We start from the raw sequence: 23,727 nt of genomic DNA, 5'->3' as shown, positions 1-23,727 counted from the left end.
TATAAGTTTTATGGGGGAGAATACAAGCAAATGTGTAGATCTATGAGTATATATATGCCTTGTGTGATTTTTATGCTTATATGTATGATCTTGTGTGATTGTGATGTTTAAACTAGCCGCATGAACCTAAAAACCGATATCTACTATATGAAGAATGAAATAAGTATAACTTATACCATTTCACACGAATCAAGTCTAGAAAAATAATCTAGTTGGTTAATATGAACATTTTTGGACTTCAAAACCCATTTTTGGGCTCAAAATGCTAAAAATACAAAACTAAGGGGGCCAAAACGTCAAAATATAAATTCTGAAGGTTGAGATGAGCCTAAACAGTTTCTAATATGTATTTTCTGAATATTAACACTTTTTAAGGGTTAAAAATGTGAATTTTAAACATGATGGGCCAAAATGGACCTTTCGGCCCAATAAAGCGCAAAATTGCGAGATTTTTGATTTGGAGGGGCTAAAACTGCACATTTCTGTAAAACAGAGGATTGCTGGTGTACCAAATCTATTTCAAGGGTCAAAAATTCTTTTCAAATTAAAAAGGGACCAAAGATGCAAAAATTTTCCATTTTGGGCCAAGTTCCTTTAGGTTGGGCTAAGCTTTCATGGATAGTCCATGGAGTGTTCAACCGATGGATCATATGAAATGAAAGGTCATGGGTTTAACCCTAATCTCCATACTATATAAAGATGTCATTGGTTGGTGAAATTGGTACTAGTGTGGTACACTAAGAAGGGCTACCCGATTTCACTAGAGAGAACCAAGTATCAATATTCACTAAAGTCTTCCAAGGTGTTTTGGTGATTTGTGATTCCACTTGAGGCTTCCACATTATTGGGTCTAAGCTGTTAAAGCTTGAAGACATCAAGCTACAACAAAAGGCATGTCATCTAATTAGTACTTTGTAGTATAAGAACTTCATAATATGCTAGTTAGGATTAAAGCCTTGGAAAGTTCTTATTTGCATGTATAATAGAGAAAACATAGATCCAAGGTTTATAGGGTTGCATGTACACCATAGGAGTGTTAGAATGCTCAAAACCCAACAGTGGTATCAGAGCCTAGGCTTGTTTTCTTATTATACTTGCAAAACTGCTTAAAAAATTGAAGTTGTTTGCTGTCTGATCATCAGACTCGGTGAGTCCATCAGGAGACTTGGTGAGCCCATGCATAAAAATTTATCAAATCGATCCAATTCGCCGAGTTGGTTCATGCACTCGACGAGTTGGACCCCCAGACAACATAAATTCGACTTTTTGGCTGGAATTGGACTAGGAACATTACCCTAAGATGTTTTTGGACTTATAAACTTGTTTTTGATGTGGTAATGCTCATGCTAATCCAATTTCAAAGATAATTGTCAATAGATTCATGTTTTGTATTAGTTTAAGGTTTAGACTAATTACATGAAAAAGTTTGATTTGAATTATCTTGTTCTTATGAGTTGCATAGATTAATAGAAAAGTTTAGTGAAATAGTTGTCATCAATCCAAAATTAATCTAAGAGTTGATTCTAAAATGTGTTTTTGTAACTTGTCCTCAAGTTATATGAAAAGTCACATTTAAGTTTCATAAAACTCATAAAAGTTGGCAATGGTTACAAAAAATGAAGAGTCTTGTCATCATTAATTGTATTTATGACTCCATAACTTGTCCTCTAGTTATGGAGGTTCAAGAGTCACTTCATTAAAGAATAAAGTGTGTAACCTTAATAATTCCATAAGTTATAAAATAAAGAAAAGTTACATTCTTTTATTAAGTTTAAAAGTCCTCCATAACATGTCTTCAAGTTATGGAACTTGAAGAGTTTTTGGGTTAAAACTACTTTAAACACATAAGTTATGGAATTAATTAGTTTTGAATAATTTCAAAACTTGCCCTTAAGTTTTGGAATTTGAAAAAGTGTTCTCTTATGAATACTTTAACTCCAAGTTAGCCCTTAGAATTTTAAAAGTTAAAATTCAACCCTTATACTTTATAATATTATAAGTTAATAGTATATATATGTATAAGAGTAAATTCAGTCTTACCGTTAGTATGCCTCATTCACGAAGTCGGTCTATAAGGGGGGTATAAGGTTACTGCCTATAAAATGACAGTTTAACGGGTGTCCACTCTCACCCACCACTTCCTTGACTGGTGGAGGGTCGTTAGCCGAACGGGTAGGACAAGGACTATGACTATCCCTTCATTAAAAGTATTAATGATAAATACTAAGTAACTAAACCTTTTATAAATACCCAATCTTAGTTACTTAGGAAAATGTGAATAAGGTGCTAATCCATGAAATTACACTTTGCACTTTGTTTAATTCGGTTGGTGGAGTGTGTATGGTTAACCAGCACACTAACTCGTATTTAACAAGGTAGGCAAAGGTAACTTAATGTTTATCATAGTATCGATGGAGCGTGTGTGGTTAACCGGCACATCGATTGATGGGTAAACACTTAAGGGTACCAAGTAATTTGCATGGTTACTTCACACCTTGTTTTGTGATCCTCGGCATCCCAGTCACAAAACTTGAAGGGCACACTCGAGATTGAAACATGCCATTGAACAATTTAATGAATCTCAAAAGATCTAGGAGTTTTGAATCCAATTAAAACCTAATCATACATTTCGTTTATCTTGGTGGAAATTGGTGATTCGTCATTCACCTACCTTCAAATATTTTATAGCTTGGATTACGGCATCCCTCTTCTAAGTTATAAAATAGTTTGTTGGGTCCTAGCCTTAATATTTCATATTGGGTGTCATATGAAGGACTTAAGGTCAACTATCTTGAATATCTCCCAAAAGATGTCTGGTCTAGACATCTATGATCTTCCCAAATCTCTTGAAACAAGCTTTCCTAAATGAAGATGATGTCCTTTGGAAATCATACTTCTTTAACCTCTTCCAATTATTCTCCCTAACCCACAAGTTCAAGGTCACTCAAGTCCTATTGGCAAGGAAAGGTCTAGGTGTGACCATATCTTGGAGATGTTGTAACGACCCAAAATTTCAATAAAATTTAAACTTTTCAAAAACATCCCAATTCATTAAGTTATTACAAAAAGGTTTTCAATACATTTATTATCAGAGTATTCCCATGTCCATTTCATAAAACATGAACACAAGGAGCGGTACGATCACGCCTTTGCCTTGCCACAGTCTCCTGAAGAACCTGAAAAACATTAAACCACAACTGTAAGCCCGAAAGCTTAGTGAGATACCCCCAAAATACCAACCACATACATCATACACATAACATGCTATATAGGCATTTTCACTCTACGGTTTGGTTTTGGGACAAGATAGCTCCATCAATCTCCCAATGACAGGGACCTTTATGCATTCAAACCCTTTCTCCATTCTAGATCCGAGGTATCAACCTCAGATCTAACCTCTAAACTCCAATACATCAAAAGATATGATCTCTAACACCTCCAAAATGATGAACCTAGATAATAGCAGCTTAAACAATGAAATAATACCTCAAAAGGAATCTCTAAGAGAAGAGTAATCTGAATCCTTGCAAAGCCCTTTGATCCAAGTCCCTTCTCCTCCAAGATTTCTTCAACAAGCACTTCCCCATGCTCTAAATGCACTCCAATCCTCGACAATCACGTATCTAGGGTTTCTGGACTTCAAGGGAGATCAAGGAGGCTGGGGAGAGGGTATAATGTCCTTTAAATAGGGCTTATCCTCCGGATTTAGGTTTTTCTCCAGTCAGCACCTACTCGCCGAGTCCATCTTTGGACTCGCCGAGTAGGCCACTTAACACGCGATCAAAGTTGCGACCCTACTCGCCGAGTCCACCCATGGACTCGCCGAGTTGCCCTTATACAATTTCACTTTTAGCCCTTCAACTCTACTCTTGATATTCCGGGATGTTACAATTCTACCCCACTTAAATTAGGCTTCGTCCTCGAAGCCTGCGATAACTCGACTCTAGAAATTCTCTCGCATTGATTAACCCAACCAGGCTCCTCAAAGCACGACCATGGAAACCATAAACTCACTTTCTCCTTGCTCGCGGTGTCCTAACCACCGTCACATGCCGGCCACCAGCTTTACCCTCTGATAACCACACAAAACAACTGAGTATCACCCATGATGCAACACTGCTCCAAATCACATCCATCACTCGACCCATATGAGCTATAAATAACTATGCTCCACCGGATTCCCGATCCGGGTCCAACTCTATCCATCCCAAGCTGACAGAAAAACACATTCTTTAGGGCAACTACCATGAGTTCTCCTCTTGCAATCACATGTACGTGCTGAACTAGCTCTGGCACCCTAGGGTTCGGAAAACCCATCCACTGACGACCCTCAGGATGAACCACTGCTACGCAATTCCTTCACCAAACCAAGCTGGGGATCCAAAACTCCATCCTTGCATCCCTTACGAGCCTCTTGACTTTACACCCTCGGAGTTTCCTTCCGTGACCTCGGCAGATGTCCAAACCGGATGTAATTCCATACCACCACCGCACACACTGTTCCATAACCATAATTAGAACACCCTAATCATAACTTCGCACTACTAATTCACTTCCGTGACTTACATTCCCTCTCAGAGCTACATTCCTTTCGCTTTTTCCTTACCAAGGAGATCCACTTGGCAGTCTTGACACTACCACAAATGTCACAGTGCTCACCCAATACTACACCGTTTCCATATGGCATAACCGCCATCCCATGCACCATACATACTCTGAATCCATTCGCGAAGACTCCCAAGTCCACGCTTGACTTCCTATCATGATCAATATCTGGGGCCAAACCTTCTAATGCTAACATAACGCGACATACTCAACCATTTCCCCACACCGATCTAACAACACATGTAGAGTCTTCATCATGACTGGACCGCCATACCCGGCCTTCATCCAACTGGACCACTCTCGTAACCTTCAGCAGACATGGACCGCCCTCTAGGGCCTTCAGTCTAGCTGGATCGTCCTCCAAGCCTTCGGCCTGACTGGTACGCCTACTAGCCTTCAGTCTATTCGGACCGCTTAATTAGAAATCAACATTCCAAGTTACCTCTCCGGAAATCCTCCCATGCATACTGTTCTAGCCCTCCTAGGGTTCCGAACTCCATCTCCATCATACATACACGATCCCGGCCTGATCCTAGGCCCTTCAAAATCAATGCTAGGTCTGTATCCCACCCCGCACGCCTGCTACTCACCCATACCATCCTGCTCTCGGCTGGAAGGATTACCGCCGAAACCCAAGCAGCTAAACAATCTCTCAAGCCTATCGATCATCCGGAGAATTTCCAATTCTCCCCCACTTAGGGCACTGACTACCAACCACCGGTCACTATCACCGACCTCCCAAAATAACTTTGCACCAAAACCCAACATATACTCGCAAACTGATTCCCACTTGCACTAGCAACCTTCACAAAAACACATTCCCACCCTGATCAACCCGCTCGAAAGGAACCCAATCTTCAATTATCCACTCCTCAAACCGCAGATGCTACCCGGCATTCAAACCAGCGCCGCATCCACTAATAACCCTCACAAAAGATATCCAGTGAAAACCCGAAACACTAACCCATATCCAAGCCATAACCCTCAAAACCAAGAATACAACACCGAGATCCACGCAACAATACTAGAAGAAAAACAATACTCCACCATAATCATAAAATAATAAGACATCAAGAAAGGAACATACCCGCAGCTGCATCCAGCACTACTCTGACCTCCTCTGCTGAAAGCTGAAAAGCGCGACCCTGAGCCCTTGGGGGCTCCGCTCCACCCTGACCTCCTCCTGTGATCCTCAAAGTGGATGGTGTTGGAGCCTGCACCGATCCTGCAACAAGCTGTGGATAGTTGACCCTCAAGTGCCCAACCTGATGACAATGATAACAAATCCTCAAATCCCAAACTGACGCTGACTGCTGACAATCCCTCGCATAGTGCCCCTCCTTTCCGCACTTGCGGCATGCACCACTGGACCGACAAACTCTGGTGTGACCCCTCCCACACTTCCCACAAACGTGGCTGCCCTGATCTCCCGTCCTGCAATCAATGGTCTTTGACCTTTTCGTCGCCGGCTGCGACTGCACCGGAGCTTGCCTCAGCTCACGCAACTGCAACTCAATCTCTAACTCACGCCGCCTGGCGGCCTCCTGCAACTCCAACAAGGTCTCGCACCTCTGCATGGACACAAACTATCTGATATCTCTCTTTAGCATACTCAGATATCGGGAAATATGAGTCTGCTCCGAAGCGAACCCAGGGCAAAACATCGCCCTCTCAGTAAACATCCTGGTGATTTCCGTCATCGACTCCGAATCCTGCTTCAGCTCAAGGAACTCCTGAGCCAACCTCTCCCTCTCGACCCGCGGAACATAACGAGTGCTGAACATCTCTCTGAACTGATCCCATGAAACCGCAACCCTCTGCTCATCCGAATATGACCCCGTGGTCAACCTCCACCAATCCTTTGCCCCGAGCCTTAACAGGTTCAGAGCACACCTCACCCTCTGATCAACAAGGCATGAACACGTGAAGAAACACCCCTCCACGTCTGATAACCATATCATAGAAACGATTGGATCCTGAACTCCATCAAAGGTGGGAGGCTTCGTATTATCGAAGTCCCGATACTGAAAACCTCTACTCACTCCTCCCCCTGCCGCTGCTACACCCGTTGTAGCCGCCGCGAAAGCCGTCTCTGTGAGAGCCGCATAGCGCTCATCAAAATACTCCACCATGGCGGTCTTGATTGACGCAAACAGTTCCGGAAGCTCAGCCCAGAACAATGCAACAACCTCATCATGTAGGATCTAACGAATCCTTGCATCCAACTCGCGCGTACTCATCTGACCGATAACCTCGGGCGGTACTGACCCGTCCGAAATTCCCTCTCATGTACTCGATCCTGACCCGGATCCACTCCCAGCATGCCTCGAAATCTCCATATTGAAAATAAACCACAAAACCTCAGACACTTCCCACTAACCCGGGAACCAACTCTCAACCCAACCTTAGAGGTCATGGTTTCCCTGATACGCATATGGGTCCAGTGCTTTCAGTAGTACGGGCCCATAGTACCTTCCACACCTACCCATATTTGTATGAAGTACTACCACAACACCCTAGTGACAACATACATAACAACGCTCTATCCTCACTACTAGAGGAACACTAGAAATCTCTCAAAAGGAAACCCTAGGCTAGCAGGCATCATAAATCAGACAACACATCATGAAATCCATAAGATCCCTAGCCTAACTCTTGCATGCTGTTCTATCAAAGCTCAATAAAACAAATATCATGTATGGTATTTTGGGGTTACTTACTGGCTCCGGCTGATTGTACCTCCGCGTCCTCCTTTACTTATTTTGAAAACCATTTTAAATTCTCTTATGAAAACCCTCCTCGATTTGAGACTGGAGTCACACAAGTGTTCCTCCAATTCACTCAAACCAAGGCTCTGATACCAACTTGTAACGACCCAAAATTTCAATAAAATTTAAACTTTTCAAAAACATCCCAATTCATTAAGTTATTACAAAAAGGTTTTCAATACATTTATTATCAGAGTATTCCCAAGTCCATTTCATAAAACATAAACACGAGGAGCGGTACGATCACGCCTTTGCCTTGCCACAGTCTCCTGAAGAACCTGAAAAACATTAAACCACAACTGTAAGCCCGAAATCTTAGTGAGATACCCCCAGAATACCAACCACATATATCATACACATAAAATGATATATCATAACAAATCACTAAACAACCATGCATATCGGGTCTACTGTGAGACTGGTCTGCCGTGTCGGGCCTTCAGTCCACCTGGTCCACCCACCGAGTCTAGTCATGTCCCTCGAGTCTGCAGTGTGGTTGGTCCGCCCGCACCAGGCCTTCAACCCACCTAGTCCACTCTCTGAGTCTATAGTATGACTGGTCCGGCCGCATCGGGCCTTCAATCGGCCTGGTCCACTCTCCGAGCCTCGGCACGTCTGGTCCGCCCTCGTGGGGCCTACAGCCTATCCGGACCACTTGTTGGGCCTTTGGAACAACCGGTCTGCCCTGGGTATCTTGGCCTACAGCACGAAGCAGGACCCGCCTCAAACCCAACTCTAGTCCAAACAACCATGTGCATATAAACATACAATCACATAACAATTCATATTCAGTCAAACCGATCTAGCAGATCACATAACACAACATACTCTAACAGGATACCGACCTAACCGGTCACTAGCATAGCATCATCCTATATATCACGATACCAACCTTAACCAGGTCTCTTACGAATACCATCCTAACTACCCAGATGCAAACATATCAAAGCAATAACATAACAACAGATACCCGGATCTCAATTCGATAAAGGGCCGGCCTTGGTGCCTTAGACCCTGTTGATATAGTGAGGATAACTCACCTCGCAACTGCTGACTGAAAGGATAAGATCACGCTGCTGAAATCTCCTACCCGAACTCCTCCATTGGCTAACATTAACACAAAAGCCAACAGTTACCAAAATACCCCTGGAAGTCAACTAGTCAACCCTTGGTCAAAGTCAAAGTCAAAGTCTACCCCTGACTGACTCTACTCGCCGAGTCCCCATACACAGATCCTCCTTCAATTCGCGACTTAACTCGCTGAGTCATCCCTTGACTCACCGAGTCACAGCCTTCCCAAAAGAACTTGGTCCCTACGACCAGACTCACCGAGTCCAAGAACAGACTCGCCGAGTCTACGACTATCTTCAACCTACTTGCCGAGTTATTCTTCCAACCCGCCGAGTTCCAGGCCATTTTCTTCCAACTCGCCGAGTTGTTCTTCCAACTCGCCGAGTTCCGGTCTTTCTTCAAGCAACTCGCTGAGTACCACCGGGTCTGAATCCATACAGAGGCTTTCCAAGCCATGCAGATGATCCAAACCATAGATCTACTCCCCATAAGGCCATCCATCACGTAAAGTGGCAATCTTTACGTGAATCCAAGAAGATCTAGGCATTTTCACTCTAGGGTTTGGGTTTGGGACAAGATAGCTCCATCAATCTCTCAAAGACAGGGACCTTTATGCATTCAAACCCCTTCTCCATTCCAGATCTGAGGTAGTAACCTCAGATCTAACCTCTAAGCTCCAATACATCAAAAGATATGATCTCTAACACCTCCAAAATGATGAACCTAGATAATAGCAGCTCAAACAATGAAATAATACCTTGAAAGGAAGCTCCAAGAGAAGATTAATCCGAATCCTTGCAAAGCCCTTTGATCCAAGTCCATTCTCCTCCAAGATTTCTTTAACAAGCACTTCCCCAAGCTCCAAATACACTCCAATCCTCCACAATCATGTATCTAGGGTTTCTGGACTTCAAGGGAGATCAAGGAGGCTGGGGAGAGGGTATAATGTCCTTTAAATAGGGCTCATCCTCCGAATTTAGGGTTTTCTCCACGTAGCATCTACTCGCCGAGTCCACCTTTGGACTCGCCGAGTAGGCCACTTAACACGCGATCAAAGTCGCGACCTTACTCGCCGAGTCCACCCATGGACTCACCGAGTTGCCCTTATACAATTTCACTTTTAGCCCTTCAACTCTACTCTTGATATTCCGGGATGTTACAGATGTAGTCACATATTGACAAAACGGGAGAGTTAGGTGTCAAAGTATTGAGAAAGTTGGTGGTTCAACTACTTTCTAAGTCACATAGTGAGTTCTTTTGGAACACCTATTAAACAGACTATGACAAGACCCTTAATGATCTTATCTAGTTGCTAAGATCAACTTCCTAAAACTTTGTGGACATTGACAATGATGACATTGGATATCTAGTAAAGCTCTCTCCTCCCAGTGGAAAGGGATCGGCCATAGTCAACTCGGTTGACCAAATGGTAAAGAGAAAGGCTAAGTCTGAGATAGTCCCGTGTACCATTATCAAAGGATCCATATGTTTATAATGCCGAAGAAAGGGTCATTAGTTGCGAAGCTGCCAAATTTACCTAAGGATGTTAAAGTTAATAAGTTTGACTCTACTTCAGGTAAAGTCCACTATCTAACTCTGCTAAGTTTCTATTTTGAGATTCTTGATACATGATGTGACTAGGTCACATGGTGATGTTTTAAGAATCAAAGAAAAGGGAAGAAACTTAAAGAAAGAATATGCTAAATCTGATCGCGTAGATGGATTTCTATTGCGCAGTTTGAAGATCGGATTCTTGCGTTACTTCTTAGGAGTTATGAGATATTGCTTAGGAATAGATAACAACAAGTTTTCATATAGATTGTAAGGATAAGTTTTTCCGCAAAGTTTTAAAATTAAAGGAAAATTTTTGATTTTATTTATTTTAAAATATCCTTACAATGGCATTTGAGGAAAAATTGTTGCTTATAAAGATTCCATTAATAGCAAGAGTGGAAATATGAAATTGATTCTTTCATTTGTGGTAATGTCTAAATTTACCAAATAAGGAAAGATTCTCATCACCCAAGTTTCAATTGGACCAGAACTTGAAATCATGCAAGTTGAATAGCATGATGAATGAGAACTTTCAAGCATTGGAAAATTAAGAATAATTACTTGATCACATGGATGTGTGAGTCAAGTAATGGACTAAGGGATCGAGTACACATTCTTGTGCACTGATTAAGTCCACCACAAAAGATTGATAAGATTATTCGTCATAGTTTACTAAATATCAGTAAATATGGTTATACTTACAAGCTTGAATGTAACTCTGAGACATTGGAAAAGGTTCCAATGTAAGGCAAAGTGAATAAGAAGAATCAACTTAGGCAGAAAGATAAAAGTTTCTCAAATCTGAAAAGATGGGAGAGTACTTTAGTATCAATTTTGTGATAATCTTAATGATGAAGAAACATAGCACAATTATTTCTCTAAGGGAATCTTAGTGCATTCTTATGACTAAGAAGAGGAATCTTGAATTGTTAAAGTGGTTTAATCAAGAAGATGAGTCATACTTCGTTCCAATACAAGTCTTAGAGTCATACTCCAAGATTGTAATTTGAGTGATATGTCTTAAAGAAGGTTTAAAAGACTTATCAAATGTAAGAGTACAAGTTCCCTACTCTTGTACATTTGAAATTGGTAAGTTGTGATGTTTTGGATAAAACAAAGACCAACTAAGGCCAATTGTGTGAAGTGTTTGTCTTGATTAGAATCTGCACTATCTCTTGGATGTTTGACAAGGGAGTCTTATAGGTCAAGAGGACAATGGGAGTCTTAAAGGTCTTGAAAGTCTCAAGAACTAATCATGAATAAAACCTGAAGTTCTTCACTAGCACACGACTTGAGGTTTATAACCTATCATGTTGACATATTCTGTGCCCATTCCAGTTAAAGTTGGCTTTGCATATGATTACTTAGAGTTCTCAATTGGTTGCACAACAACTTGGAAGCAATGGCAGGCCCTTGAGCTGCCAGGTGGCAAGAAATCAAGATTGAGTTCAGTCCATATGAGTTTGGATTTGTCATTATCCTTATCTTGTGACTATGGTTTTGACAATTCACATGGATAAGAACACATACACCAGTAAATCTAAGTGTCATACGGTTTCTCTCCGATTCATGAAAATGATGGTGAGGAAACTCTTTCACTAAGTAGATTTTAGCTAGATAGCAATTGTAATATTTGCATTCTCAAAGTCGTTAGTGGAGCGTGTGTGGTTTACCGGCACACTAACCTGGACTTGTGAGAAGTAACAAAGGTCTAAACAATCGAGACTATGATTACGACATCCCTTGTTCATAGCTTTTAAAATTGTTCAGACACACAAGTGTGCTATCTAAGGCAAGGTGTATGATTTTGATAAAGTTTTATCAAAGCAATCTAGTATCAGAAATCTGAACTTTGGTAAGAAAGTCAATAAAGTATTGATTTCTAGAAGTCCAGTTGATTTCTGGGTACATGTCAAAGCTAGTGGGAGCATAAGTGTTATGCTCATAATCATCATGTTAGTGGGAGCATGATAATTATGACAAAGGTTGCAAGTTAGCAATGTTAATTATAGAAAAACAAAAGGTCTCAATTGGGAAAGAGTTGTTTTGATATAATTAAGGGAGAGGAAATTATACTTCGTCTCAAATCTAAAAGCTTAGATTGAGGTTTTAATCGTATTTAGTCAAGGATATATATATATGAATTTCATGTTGGAATGGCTCAACATAAGGAAATTCTGTATATGGGTCCATTATTTGCGTTCTAAAATTCAATTATGATTACGGCATCCCTTTTCATAATCTGAATTATGAGAACTTGGCAAATAGAAATGGAAATATTATAGCAAAAGACTGGTTTAGTATTTATGTGAGACATCATGAATCGTGTCCCATATGTTTTGGATATAGGATCAATTACATGTGCTATATTCATCCTTTCTAAAAAAAATCCAAATGCCCGAGGCATTAAGAAGGGAAAAGGTCTAGAATTGGACATGACTAAAATGATTAAGCAATTGTTGAGGACAATCTAAGGTTTACCAAGGATTGGTTGCTCAAGGATAGTTGGAAGTATAGTGTTGACTTTGGAAGGACCATATTGACATAGTCTGAAAATAGGCAACTCTTGTTCGGAAGTGATAGTCAAAATGGAATATGGAAATGGTTCAAAGTTAGAAAGTATTCAATCTGTAAGATTAGTAAACTTAATGCAAGAAGGATGTTTCCAAGGAGTTGATCTCCATTGGAATACTATGTAATGATTGTTGCCAAGTTTGATTGAATTTGTGCATAATCATTACAAGAGGATCAATGCATATAAGTTTAGAATCTAACAAATTTCAGTAAATGGCATGAATTTAGAATTCTTGCATTTACAGTAAGGGTTTGGGACCGAGAAAAGATGATCATTGGAGTTATGCTCAATTGATCTATTTTTCACAAAGTAAAGATCATAGACAAACATAGTATGCATACTTGGTGTGTGGCATGACAAGTGTTCAGAAAACATAGTGTACATGCTTGGAGCATGGTACAACTAGTGTTTTAATTCAAGTATAAAGTTGATAAAACCGAAACAATGAATAATGAGTAATCAATATGGTGATAAATAAAAGTGTTTATTTATATTCATAGGGTTTGATACCATATCTGGTTCATTTATTCTTGTGTTTTAATTTGCATGTTTTGACTTCCAGAATAAAGTAGGTTATTCTTCTAGAATGACTAAGTTATTCAAACCATCCACAGTCGGTCATATGTTGGAAGTAGATATGAATCAAGACTATCATGGGCTGGCTTGTAGAGGTCTAAGGTGTTGGACAAAGGGATACAACACTCATGAGTGCCCATAAGTTTTGAGTATTGGATTCAACCCGCGCTCATTGGAATCACTTCATGGATTTTATCACAAGTGATCATGAGACGATAATATCTTATATTCTTCAAACCTAGAGATATGAGATGTTACTATGAGTTGGTTGTACATTGATTGCACGAAAACACATTCGGTAACTCGATGTTATAAAACGTGCATTTGTGTATGATTCAACAAGTAGCAGAACAAGCCATATGAGTCGAAGTTTATCCATTCCTTTTACCTTCGGGATAAAAGCGATATCAGTGGGCCCCTCGATGATTTAATGATGACACATGTGAGTGCTTGGCCAAGCCAGGACTGATTTGATTTGTTCAATTAGTTAGTCGTCATGAATCGGAATTCGGGAAACAACAAATAGACAGAGAGAATGATTATAATCCATGTCTCAGTCCATATGATATCTAGAATGGAGGAATATATGATCCCTTATCTAATGGACAAGTTCGTTGACAAGATCAGAGTTCGACAACGGATTTAAGAGCTATGATTTCCAGTTAGGTTTTAAAGTCATACTCAATAATAGTTTTAGACTTATCCACGTGGGAGACTGTTGGATTAATGTCTAAGTCCATAACTATATTTGGTATGTACTTGACCCGACCCGGCATGGTCCATTTGGGTTGCACTTCACCAACACAATTTGTATGGATAGTCTTTTGAGAATAATATATTTATGATTAATATTAATATATTATAAGTTCTAATCTATTAATATGGAATCATATTATTTAATTAGTATTGATCAAGAATTAATTTAGAATTAATTAAGTGATCAAAATAAACTAATTAAATATGGACTCTTATATATATATATATATATATATATATATATATATATATATATATATATATATATATATATATATATATGGAATGGGCCAAGTTCATTTAGGTTGGGCTAAGCTTTCATGGATAGTCCATGGAGTGTTCAACCCATGGATCATATGAAATGAAAGGTCATGAGTTTAACCCTAGTCTCCATACTATATAAAGATGTCATTGGTTGGTGAAATTGGTACTAGTGTGGTACACTAAGAAGGGCTAGCCGATTTCACTAGAGAGAACCAAGTATCCATATTCACTAAAGTCTTCCAAGGTGTTTTGGTGATTTGTGATTCCACTTGAGGCTTCCACACTATTGGGGCTAAGCTCTTAAAGCTTGCAGACATCAAGCTACAACAAAAGGTATGTCATCTAATTAGTACTTTGTAGTATAAGAACTTCATAATATGCTAGTTAGGATTAAAGCCTTGTAAAGTTCTTATTTGCACGTATAATAGAGAAAAAATAGATCCAAGGTTTATAGGGTTGCATGTACACCATAGGAGTGTTAGAATGCTCAAAATCCAACACCCTTATCTAATGGACATGTCATTGACAAAGGTCAGAGGTCATCTACAAGGTCAGATTTCGACGGAAGCTTTTGAAAGCTACGATTGCCAGCCGGTTCTTGAAGTCATACGCAATAATAGTTTTAGACTTATCCAAGTAGGAGACTGTTGGATTAATGTCTAAGTCCATAACTATAATTGGTAAGACTTGACCCGACCCGACATGGTCCATTTGGGTTGAATGGCATCATGCACTTGGGTAGACTATAATGAGAGAAATAACACTTAAAGTTGATTAATATATTATAAGTTCTAATATATTAATAGGATTATTTAATTAGTATTGATAAAGAATTAATCTAGAATTAATTAACTGATCAAAAGAAGACTAATTAAATATATGGGTTGATTGTGTAAATCATCCATACGTGTACAGCGGGCTAATGCTCCATGGATAATCAAGTTGGGCTAAAACCCATAAGATGGTCCATGGATGCTCCATGGTGTATTTGAACCCATGGATCCAAGGAAATGGAAGGCCATGACAATTAGGGTTTACCCTAATTGTAACACACTATATAAGCATCATATTATTCACCAAAATCGGCACTAGTGTGTGTTAAAGAAGGCTAGCCAATTTCATGAGTTGTGGATTTCTCTCAAGTTATTCCAAGTGTATTTGGTGCTGTGTGAACCATTTGAGGTGTCACACTTGAGGCACTAGGCACTCAAGCTTCATGAAGACTTTCTACATCAAAGACGTATGCATTCTATTTTTTTTATTCAATGTTATTATGCTAGTTAAGATGAATACCTTGGAAAGTTCATATTTGCATGTATAATAGAGAAAACATAGATCCAAGGTGTTTAGGGTTGCATGTACACTTAGGAGTATTAGAATGCCAAAACCCAACAGATAGAGGTGCAACAACTTGCCAGGGAGTTCTAGGATCTCCAACAGACGACCGAGATGGTGACTGAGATCACTGCGATGTTCAGGGAGAGGGCCCTTCTGGTTCTGCAGTATGTGGAGGACGAGGAGATGAAAAAGTCCCAATACAATTAGATGCTGTGGAGTGATATTTCCTAGTTTGTGAGCCACTCCAGCTATAAGATGCTGGAAGACATGATTGCTAGGGCTCGAGAGAGGGAGTTAGATTTAGAGATGGTGAGGAAGAGGAAACCCGAGGGGGTTCAGTCAGGGAGTTCGAGCAAGAATCCCATGGTATCTAACCACATACCTAGGAGCTAGCAAAGTTGCAACCGTTGTGGCAAATGCAACAAGTTACATGAGGGGATGTGCAAGGAAGGGAGTTCATGCTGTTTCAAGTGCATCCGAACTGGACATGTGAGCAGGGATTGTACAACTACTACCACCACAACAGCATCATATCAGATTTGCTTTTAGTGAAATCAGAGGGGACATTAGCAGTCCTAGTGCCTGTGTTTAGCAGCAGTAGGGTAGGTGGCAGCACCTGCCCCTGATACATTGAGGATTACAGACAACCGGCAGGGTCGTGGTGACATACTTGTGGCAAAGAGTAAGGCCTTTCATTTGACAGCCAAGAAGGCATGAGCAGCTCTCGATATAGTGATGGATATGTATCTTTCCCTTATCTATTTTTTCATATTGATTATTGCTTATGTTTATGTGTTTTGTTATACGATCGTTCTTAATGAACGGTATATCAGCTTTGGTACTGTTTGACTCGGGTGCCACCCACTCTCTTGTGTTGCTCACACTTAGCAAGTGATTCTCAGGGGCTCCTGGGGAGTTGGATTTCCCACTTGATGTAAAGATAGCATGTGATAGGACCATCATGGTTGCTAGGGTTCATCAAGGATGTATGCTACATTTATTCTATTAGCATTTCTCAGTAGATTTGGCTCCTATTCCCCTAAGAGGGAACAAGATCATCGTTGGTATGGATTGATTGAACCCCAACATGGCAGTGATTGATTGGGAGCAGCAGCTAGTGAGGCTTCGTAATCCTAGTGGGTGGAGGGTTAGTGATTCAGGGTGAGAGGCCGCATGGTGGATTGACCTTATGTTCAGCAGCGAGGGCGAGGTTCTATCTCTAGCAGGGTTGCACAGGTTAGGTCGCTTATGCCAGGGATACCCGGGACAAGTGTAAGGCGACAATTAATGATGTACCGGTAGTATAACAGTACCCTGACGTATTCCTGGAGGATTTACCTGGGTACCTTCGGAGAGACAGGTTGAATTTAGGATTGACCTAGTCCCTGATGCAGCTCCGATAACCAAGGCACCATATCAGTTGGCTCTTCTCGAGATGCAGGAATGGTCTATGCAGCTGCAAGATCTGCTAGACAAGGGATTTATCAGGCTGCAAGAGCTGCAAGAGCTGCAAGTGCTCTATGCAGTTCATCATGGGGAGATTTGATCCTATTTGTGAAGAAGAAGGATGGGTCACATCGCATGTGTATAGACTACCAGGAGTTGAATAAGGTAACAGTCAACAACCGTTATCCCCTTCTAAGGATCGATGATTTGTTTGACTAGCTATAGGGCACATCTTGGTTCTCTAAGATTGATTTGAAGTCAGGTTATCACCAGGTGCAAGTCAGGAATGAGGAAGTGTAGAAGATGACTTTTAGGACTGGTTATGGTCATTATGAGTTTGTGGTGATGTCGTTTGGGCTCACCAATGCTCCAGCCACTTTCATGGATCTCATGAACCGCATGTGTAGACCAATGTTGGATCGGTCTGTAATAGTCTTCATTGATGACATATTGGTTTTCTCCAAGACCCAGGAGCACCTGAGGGAGGTGCTGGAGATGCTAAGGAGGGATAGACGTTTTTGTGAAGTTCTCCAAGTGTGACTTTGGGTTGTGCGAGGTGCAGTTTCTTGGGCATCTTGTCAAACAGAAGGGTATTCTGGTCGATCTAGCCAAGATAGAGGTCGTGATGTAGTGGGAGATTCTGAGGCCTCTAACTGAGATTCATAGTTTCCTAGGTCTAGCGGGATATTAGTGGAGATTTATTCAAGACTTCTCTAAGATTGTAGTTTCTTTGACCCGACTGACCATGGAGTCGGTGGTTTTCTGTTGGGGGCCTGAATGAGGAGTACCGTAAGTACGAATGGATCATAAGCCAGGTGGCCTCCTTTGCTTAAAACAGTTGTGGATTGTTGACCTGGTGTGGGAGGGTTTGGGTACCATACTGGAGTGGAGTACGACAAATATTGATGGATGAGGCCTACAAGTCCAGGTACTCCATCCATCCCGGGGCGACAAAGATGTACAGAGATCTTCAACCTTACTGGTGGCCCTGCATGAAGCGGGATGTAGCCAGGTACATAGAGAGATGCCTGACCTGATGGAAGGTAAAGGCAAAGAACCAGAGGCCTCACGGCAAGACGCAGCCGTTAGACATCCTTGTGTGCAAGTGGGATGATATTATTATGGATTTCATCACTAAGCTTCCCAGGACCGCACGAGGGGTTGATTCAATATGGGTCATCGTGGATCGGTTAACCAAGAGCGATCACTTTATGCCGATCCAGGAGAACATATCAGCCAAGAAGTTGGCTGAGGTTTATGTACAAGAGGTAGTGGCATGACATGGAGTTCCCGTCTCGGTGGTGTCAGATCAAGATGTCCGTTTTACTTCCAAATGTTGGAAGCGGTTCCACGACAATATGGGTACTCATCTCCACTTTGGGTACTCGTCTCCACTTTAGCACCACTTTCCACCCCCAGACAGACGGACAGAGTGAGACGATGATTCAGACTCTCGAGGATATGCTTCGTGCGTGTGTTTTGGATTTTGGTGGCAGTTGGTATACGTACCTTCTGCTAGTGGAATTTTCATATTACAATAGCTACCATGCCAACATAGACTGACCTCCCTTCGAGATGCTCTAGAGGAGGAAGTGTATGATGCCAATCTATTAGGGTGAGGTCGGTCAGAGGGTCATGGGGAGTATTGAGGTAGTACTCAAGACCACATAGTGAATCCATCATGTCCGGAGCAGGCTCCACACTGCTCAAACTCGGTAGAAGAGCTACGCCGACAAGCGACATTCAGACTTGGAATTTCAAGTGGGTCTCATGGTCCTCCTGAGGGTGTCACCTTGGAAAGGTGTCATCTGGTTCCAAAGTCAAGGAAAGTTGGGCCCCAGGTATATCGGTCGTTTCAGGGTAATAGCCCGGGTGTGCAAGGTGGCATACCGATTGGATCTTCCAGCCGAACTCAGCCAGATCCACAACACTTTCCATATTTCTCAGCTACGAAAGTGCTTAGTGGATGAGTCAACAGTTGTGCCTTTAGAGGATATTTAGGTTGATGATAGCCTGAACTACATCGAGAGACCAGTGGCTATCCTCAACAAGAAGACGAAGGAGCTAAGGAACAAGAGGTTTGAGATGGTGAAGGTGTAGTGGAAGCACCGTAAGGGCTCGGAGTGGACTTGGCACCCAGAGGAGGAGATGAGGGAGCACTACCCGGAGTTGTTCCTGGATGCAACAGACTTTGAAGAAGAAGTCTGATTCAAGTGGTTGTGAATGGTAACAACCGTCATTTGAGGTAATAATTATTAAATATTTCTTAATTAATTGTTGTGCTAAGTGTATATAAAAGGACTAATGGAGTGGATCTTTAGCAAGTGGATCGAGGACTTGGGCCACCCATAAGTCATACGTTGGGCGTAGCCTTGGTGTACACAGGGCGTAGAGATGCATCAGATGTGGGGGATGCATACGTGTATGCGCAACGTATGTGAGCACATTCCAAACACTAATGTTTAGGGTTTAAGCCATATAAATACCACATTATGGTAGAAACCCTAGCCTCCTTACCAACCCCTCACCCTCAGAATCCCTTGTCGGATTAGTGTCTAATTTCGTAGCTATATTTGGTATGTACTTAACCTAGTTGTGCATGGTCCTTTTGGGTTGCCTTCACCAAAGCAACTTGACAAGGTTATTTAGGAGAGAGAGTAGATATTATGATTTATTAATATATTATAAGCAAAATATATTAAAGGAGAAATCATATTATTTAATTAATATTGGTCATAAATTAATTAGGAATTAATTTGGTGAGTGAAAGACCCCAACTTTCGTATTTTTGAAAGACCCAAACTTTCATATTTCCCATTATCATTACTCCAAAACATGCTATTTGCATATTCATAAAAGCAATATTTTACATTGATATAAAGGATTTACAAACTATTGGATACAAACCTTCTATTACAAAGTGTTATATATATTACATAACTACCCAGGAAATTGTAATTTATACAAACATAAAAAGTAGTACAAAAGTACTATTACAAACTATTCTACATCTTTCAATAGTATGTAAACATACTGTTTATTTATCACCTGCAATTGTTAAACATTGATAGGGTAAGCGGTGACGCTTAGTGAGTTCAAAAATAGATACAATATAATGTTATGCCATATATATATACATCAATGTGGCAAAAGCAAAGAGGAACAACAAGAAGTATGTGAGATCATTTGACAAGCGTTCATATCAATCAAAGACATTATTCAAAGATATTCTTTTCAATTGTTGATATACATCAATAAAGCTTTTGGCCCAATTGGCATAGAAGACATGCAATTTCTGATTAACATATTGTTAGATTTCAAGCTTATAATCCTGTCTAACCATTTGCCAATGCCATAGAATAGAAGTCATTCTCTTACGGAGACATGCTCTACATGGCCAGAGGCTACGTACCAGTACCAATGTGAATCTAAGTCCTTTCACTGATCACGTGGTCAAAGGTAGTACAATTGTTATTAGCATAACGAATAACACGAGAAAATAACTCAGAATGATAATACTGAAAAGCACATAGCACATATAACACATAACATACAATTGTTCCAATATATTGAACTCACCTTAAGTTAACCGGGGGTTAAAATAGTAATTTGGACAGCACTTCGGCTTTAAATATGCCTTTCTATGTTGAAAACCGGGAGTTTGTTTGAAAACCGGTCTCTGCGAAGGTAGGGCTTCAAAACCGAAAAGATAAAATTTTCCGGGCTTCCCGGGGGTCTCGGGATGTGCTTCGGGCTTTAAAAATGATATCGGGGCTTTGGGAAAAGTCAAAATAGTGAATATATGGATTTAGGGGTGAAAAATGGAAATTTTCTCATTTTAGGTGGGAGGGTTCGCACCCTCTTATTTATAGGGGCGAAGGTTCGGAATCTGGGGCTGGGAGGCGTCCACGTCGCAGGCTGTGAAGCTTGGTCTAGAGGGAGTGACGAAGCTGCTCGGTGGCTCGGACGGGCTCAAGTGAAGTTTGGACGCGCGGTAGGAGGAGCGAAGGCGAGGGACATGGAGGGGCGAGACTATGTCACCGCAGCGAGGCGCGTCGGAAGCCGATAGGCTCGCACTTCGGTCGAATGGCTGAGCGGCATGCGTCGGACTTCTGAAAGTAGGCAACGAAGTAGTTCGGTCCGGGCCACATCTCCGGGGACGCACCTGCTTCGTGCGAGGTGACGTGGCCGGTTACTATTCATGCGAAAATTTTTGTGCCCTAAACTTCTAAAATCCATAACTTTCGCATATAAGCTCCGTTTTTGACGTTCTTTATATGAACGTTTAGCTAAAATCATGCTCTACAACTTTCATTTAGACTTCGTCGGTTAATTTTGACGTTAATTTTAATATTATTATTTTTAACAGACTGTGATAGGAAAATCCGTTAAAAATTCATAACTTCATCCGACATCCGTTTTCGTCAGACTTTTTACCGTTGTACTACATATGAAGAGACCTTCGATTCTCGTTTAGGATGTATCGGTAAAATATCACTCGACCTAAAATTCGAGTTTTTAGCTGTCTACTACTAAGTTGAAACTTCGAAAAATTATAACTTCCTCATACAAAGTCAGATTTTGGCGTTCTTTTTGTCGAATTTCTCGGTTTAACGAATACTACGACTTTCATTTAGATTACTAAGGCTAAAAAAGTATTTTATCAAAAACTCACTTTTTACGTCATTTGGCGTCGTGCCGGTTTTGTCGCGGATCTTCGGTTGGTCACAACTTCTTCGTTTTAAATCGGATTTTGACGAGGTTTTCGCCTACAAACTTCTAACGAGATTCTCTACAACATCAAATAATAAAAATTACTTATTGAAAAATTTCATATTTTCGCTAAATTTCACTATTTGGTTTTTAATTGGAATCTCATAAGACTTCCAATATTTTCTAAGTGATTCTAAACATAGTTTTACTTCATTTCTAGTAAAAACCATCTGTTAGAACTCAACACTCAACTTTACATAATATTTCACAATTTTATTAATTACAAAACATGATTTTAAAACGTGTATGTTACAAATACCTCCTCCTTTTGAGGATTTCGTCCCCGAAATTACATCGATTAAAATAAATGGGGATATTTTGCTTTTATCTAATTCTTATTCTCCCAAGTATAGTTTGGGGCACGATGGTGTTTCCACTTGACAAGCACCAATTCTACTTCTTTATTGCGTAGCTTAGTTGTTCTTTCATTCACGATTTCATCAGGCTCTTCTACATATCTTAACTTATTATCCAATTTCACTTCAGATAATGGAACTGTCTCATCGTAGATGCTCAAGCATTTGCGCATATGACTTACATGAAACACATCATGAATACCCGCCAAATCTTTAGGCAATTCTAAGCGGTAAGCTTGCTTTCCAATTCTCTGGATGATGTTGAAAGGACCAACAAATCTAGGACTCAACTTTCCTTTCTTCCCAAATCGCATAAGGCCTTTCCATGGGGATACCTTCAGCATCACGAAATCACCCACTTGAAATTCTATAGGTCTTCTTCTCTTTTCCGTATAGGACTTCTGTCGATCCTGGGCCGCTTTCATTCTTTCTCGTACAATTTGAATCTTGTCGGTGGTGTCTTGAATCATTTCAGGGCCTCCAAGGATCTTTTGTCCTACATCACGCCAACATAATGGCGTACGACATTTGCGACCATATAATGCTTTATATGGTGGCATTTTGATTGAAGTGTGGTAAATGTTATTATACGAAAATTCGACAAGCGGTAAGTATTTATCCCAGTTACCACCAAACTCCAAAACACATGCACGAAGCATATCTTCTACTTTCTGGATTTTTCTCTCTGTCTGACCATCTGTCTGAGGATGATAAGCGATACTGAGAGCAACTCAAGATCCTAATTCGCGTTGCATACTCGCCCAAAAGTGAGAAGTGAAGCGAGTATCGTGATCGGAAATGATCTTAAGTGGCACACCATGTCTTGCAACAATTTCATCCAAATATACTTGTGCGTATTTCTCCAATGGAGCCGTTTCACGCATAGCAAGAAAATCTGCACTCTTAGTCAGACGGTCGATGATTACCCCAATACTATCATTCTGTCTAGAAGCCTTTGGCAATTTGGTAATAAAATCCATGGACAGCTCTTCCCACTTCCATACAGGAACACTAAGGCTTTCTTGAGTTCCATAAGGCTTTTGGTGTTCTGTTTTGACTTGTAACCATACTAAGCATTCCTGTACGTATCTTCCAATGTCTCTCTTTAATCCAGGCCACCAATAATCAGCTTTTACATCATAGTACATTTTACTTGTGCCAGGATGTATTGATAGCTTAGACTTGTGAACTTCATCTAAAATCTTCTATCTTAATCCACCAATCTTTGGAATCCATAGCCGATTCTTAAATACTTTTAATCCTCGTGGATCATCAAGTAAATCATTGGCATAATGTACCATTCCTTCCTTCTTTACATTTTCTGGATTTAAGGCTTCAACTTGCCACTTCTCTAGTTCATCAAGAATGGTGAACTTCACCGTAGTGTGAGTAATAGTATAACACATACTATTACGATAAACTTTCCTGCTAAGTGCGTCTGCAACCACATTAGCCTTTCCAGGATGGTACAGGATTTCGCAATCATAGTCCTTGATTAGCTCCATGGCTCGTTGTTGTCTCATATTGAGAGTTTGCTGACTGAATATATACTTGAGACTATTGTGGTCGGTGAATAATTGGCATTTCATGCCAAAAAGGTAATGTCTCCAAAGTTTTAGGGAAAATACTACTGCAACGAGTTCAA

Source organism: Lactuca saligna, chromosome 3 (assembly GCF_052625555.1).
Source record: "Lactuca saligna cultivar CGN05327 chromosome 3, ASM5262555v1, whole genome shotgun sequence".
Taxonomy (NCBI): Eukaryota; Viridiplantae; Streptophyta; class Magnoliopsida; order Asterales; family Asteraceae; genus Lactuca; species Lactuca saligna.
The sequence above is the reverse complement of the archived record's forward strand: the minus strand, read 5'-3'. Positions refer to the sequence as shown.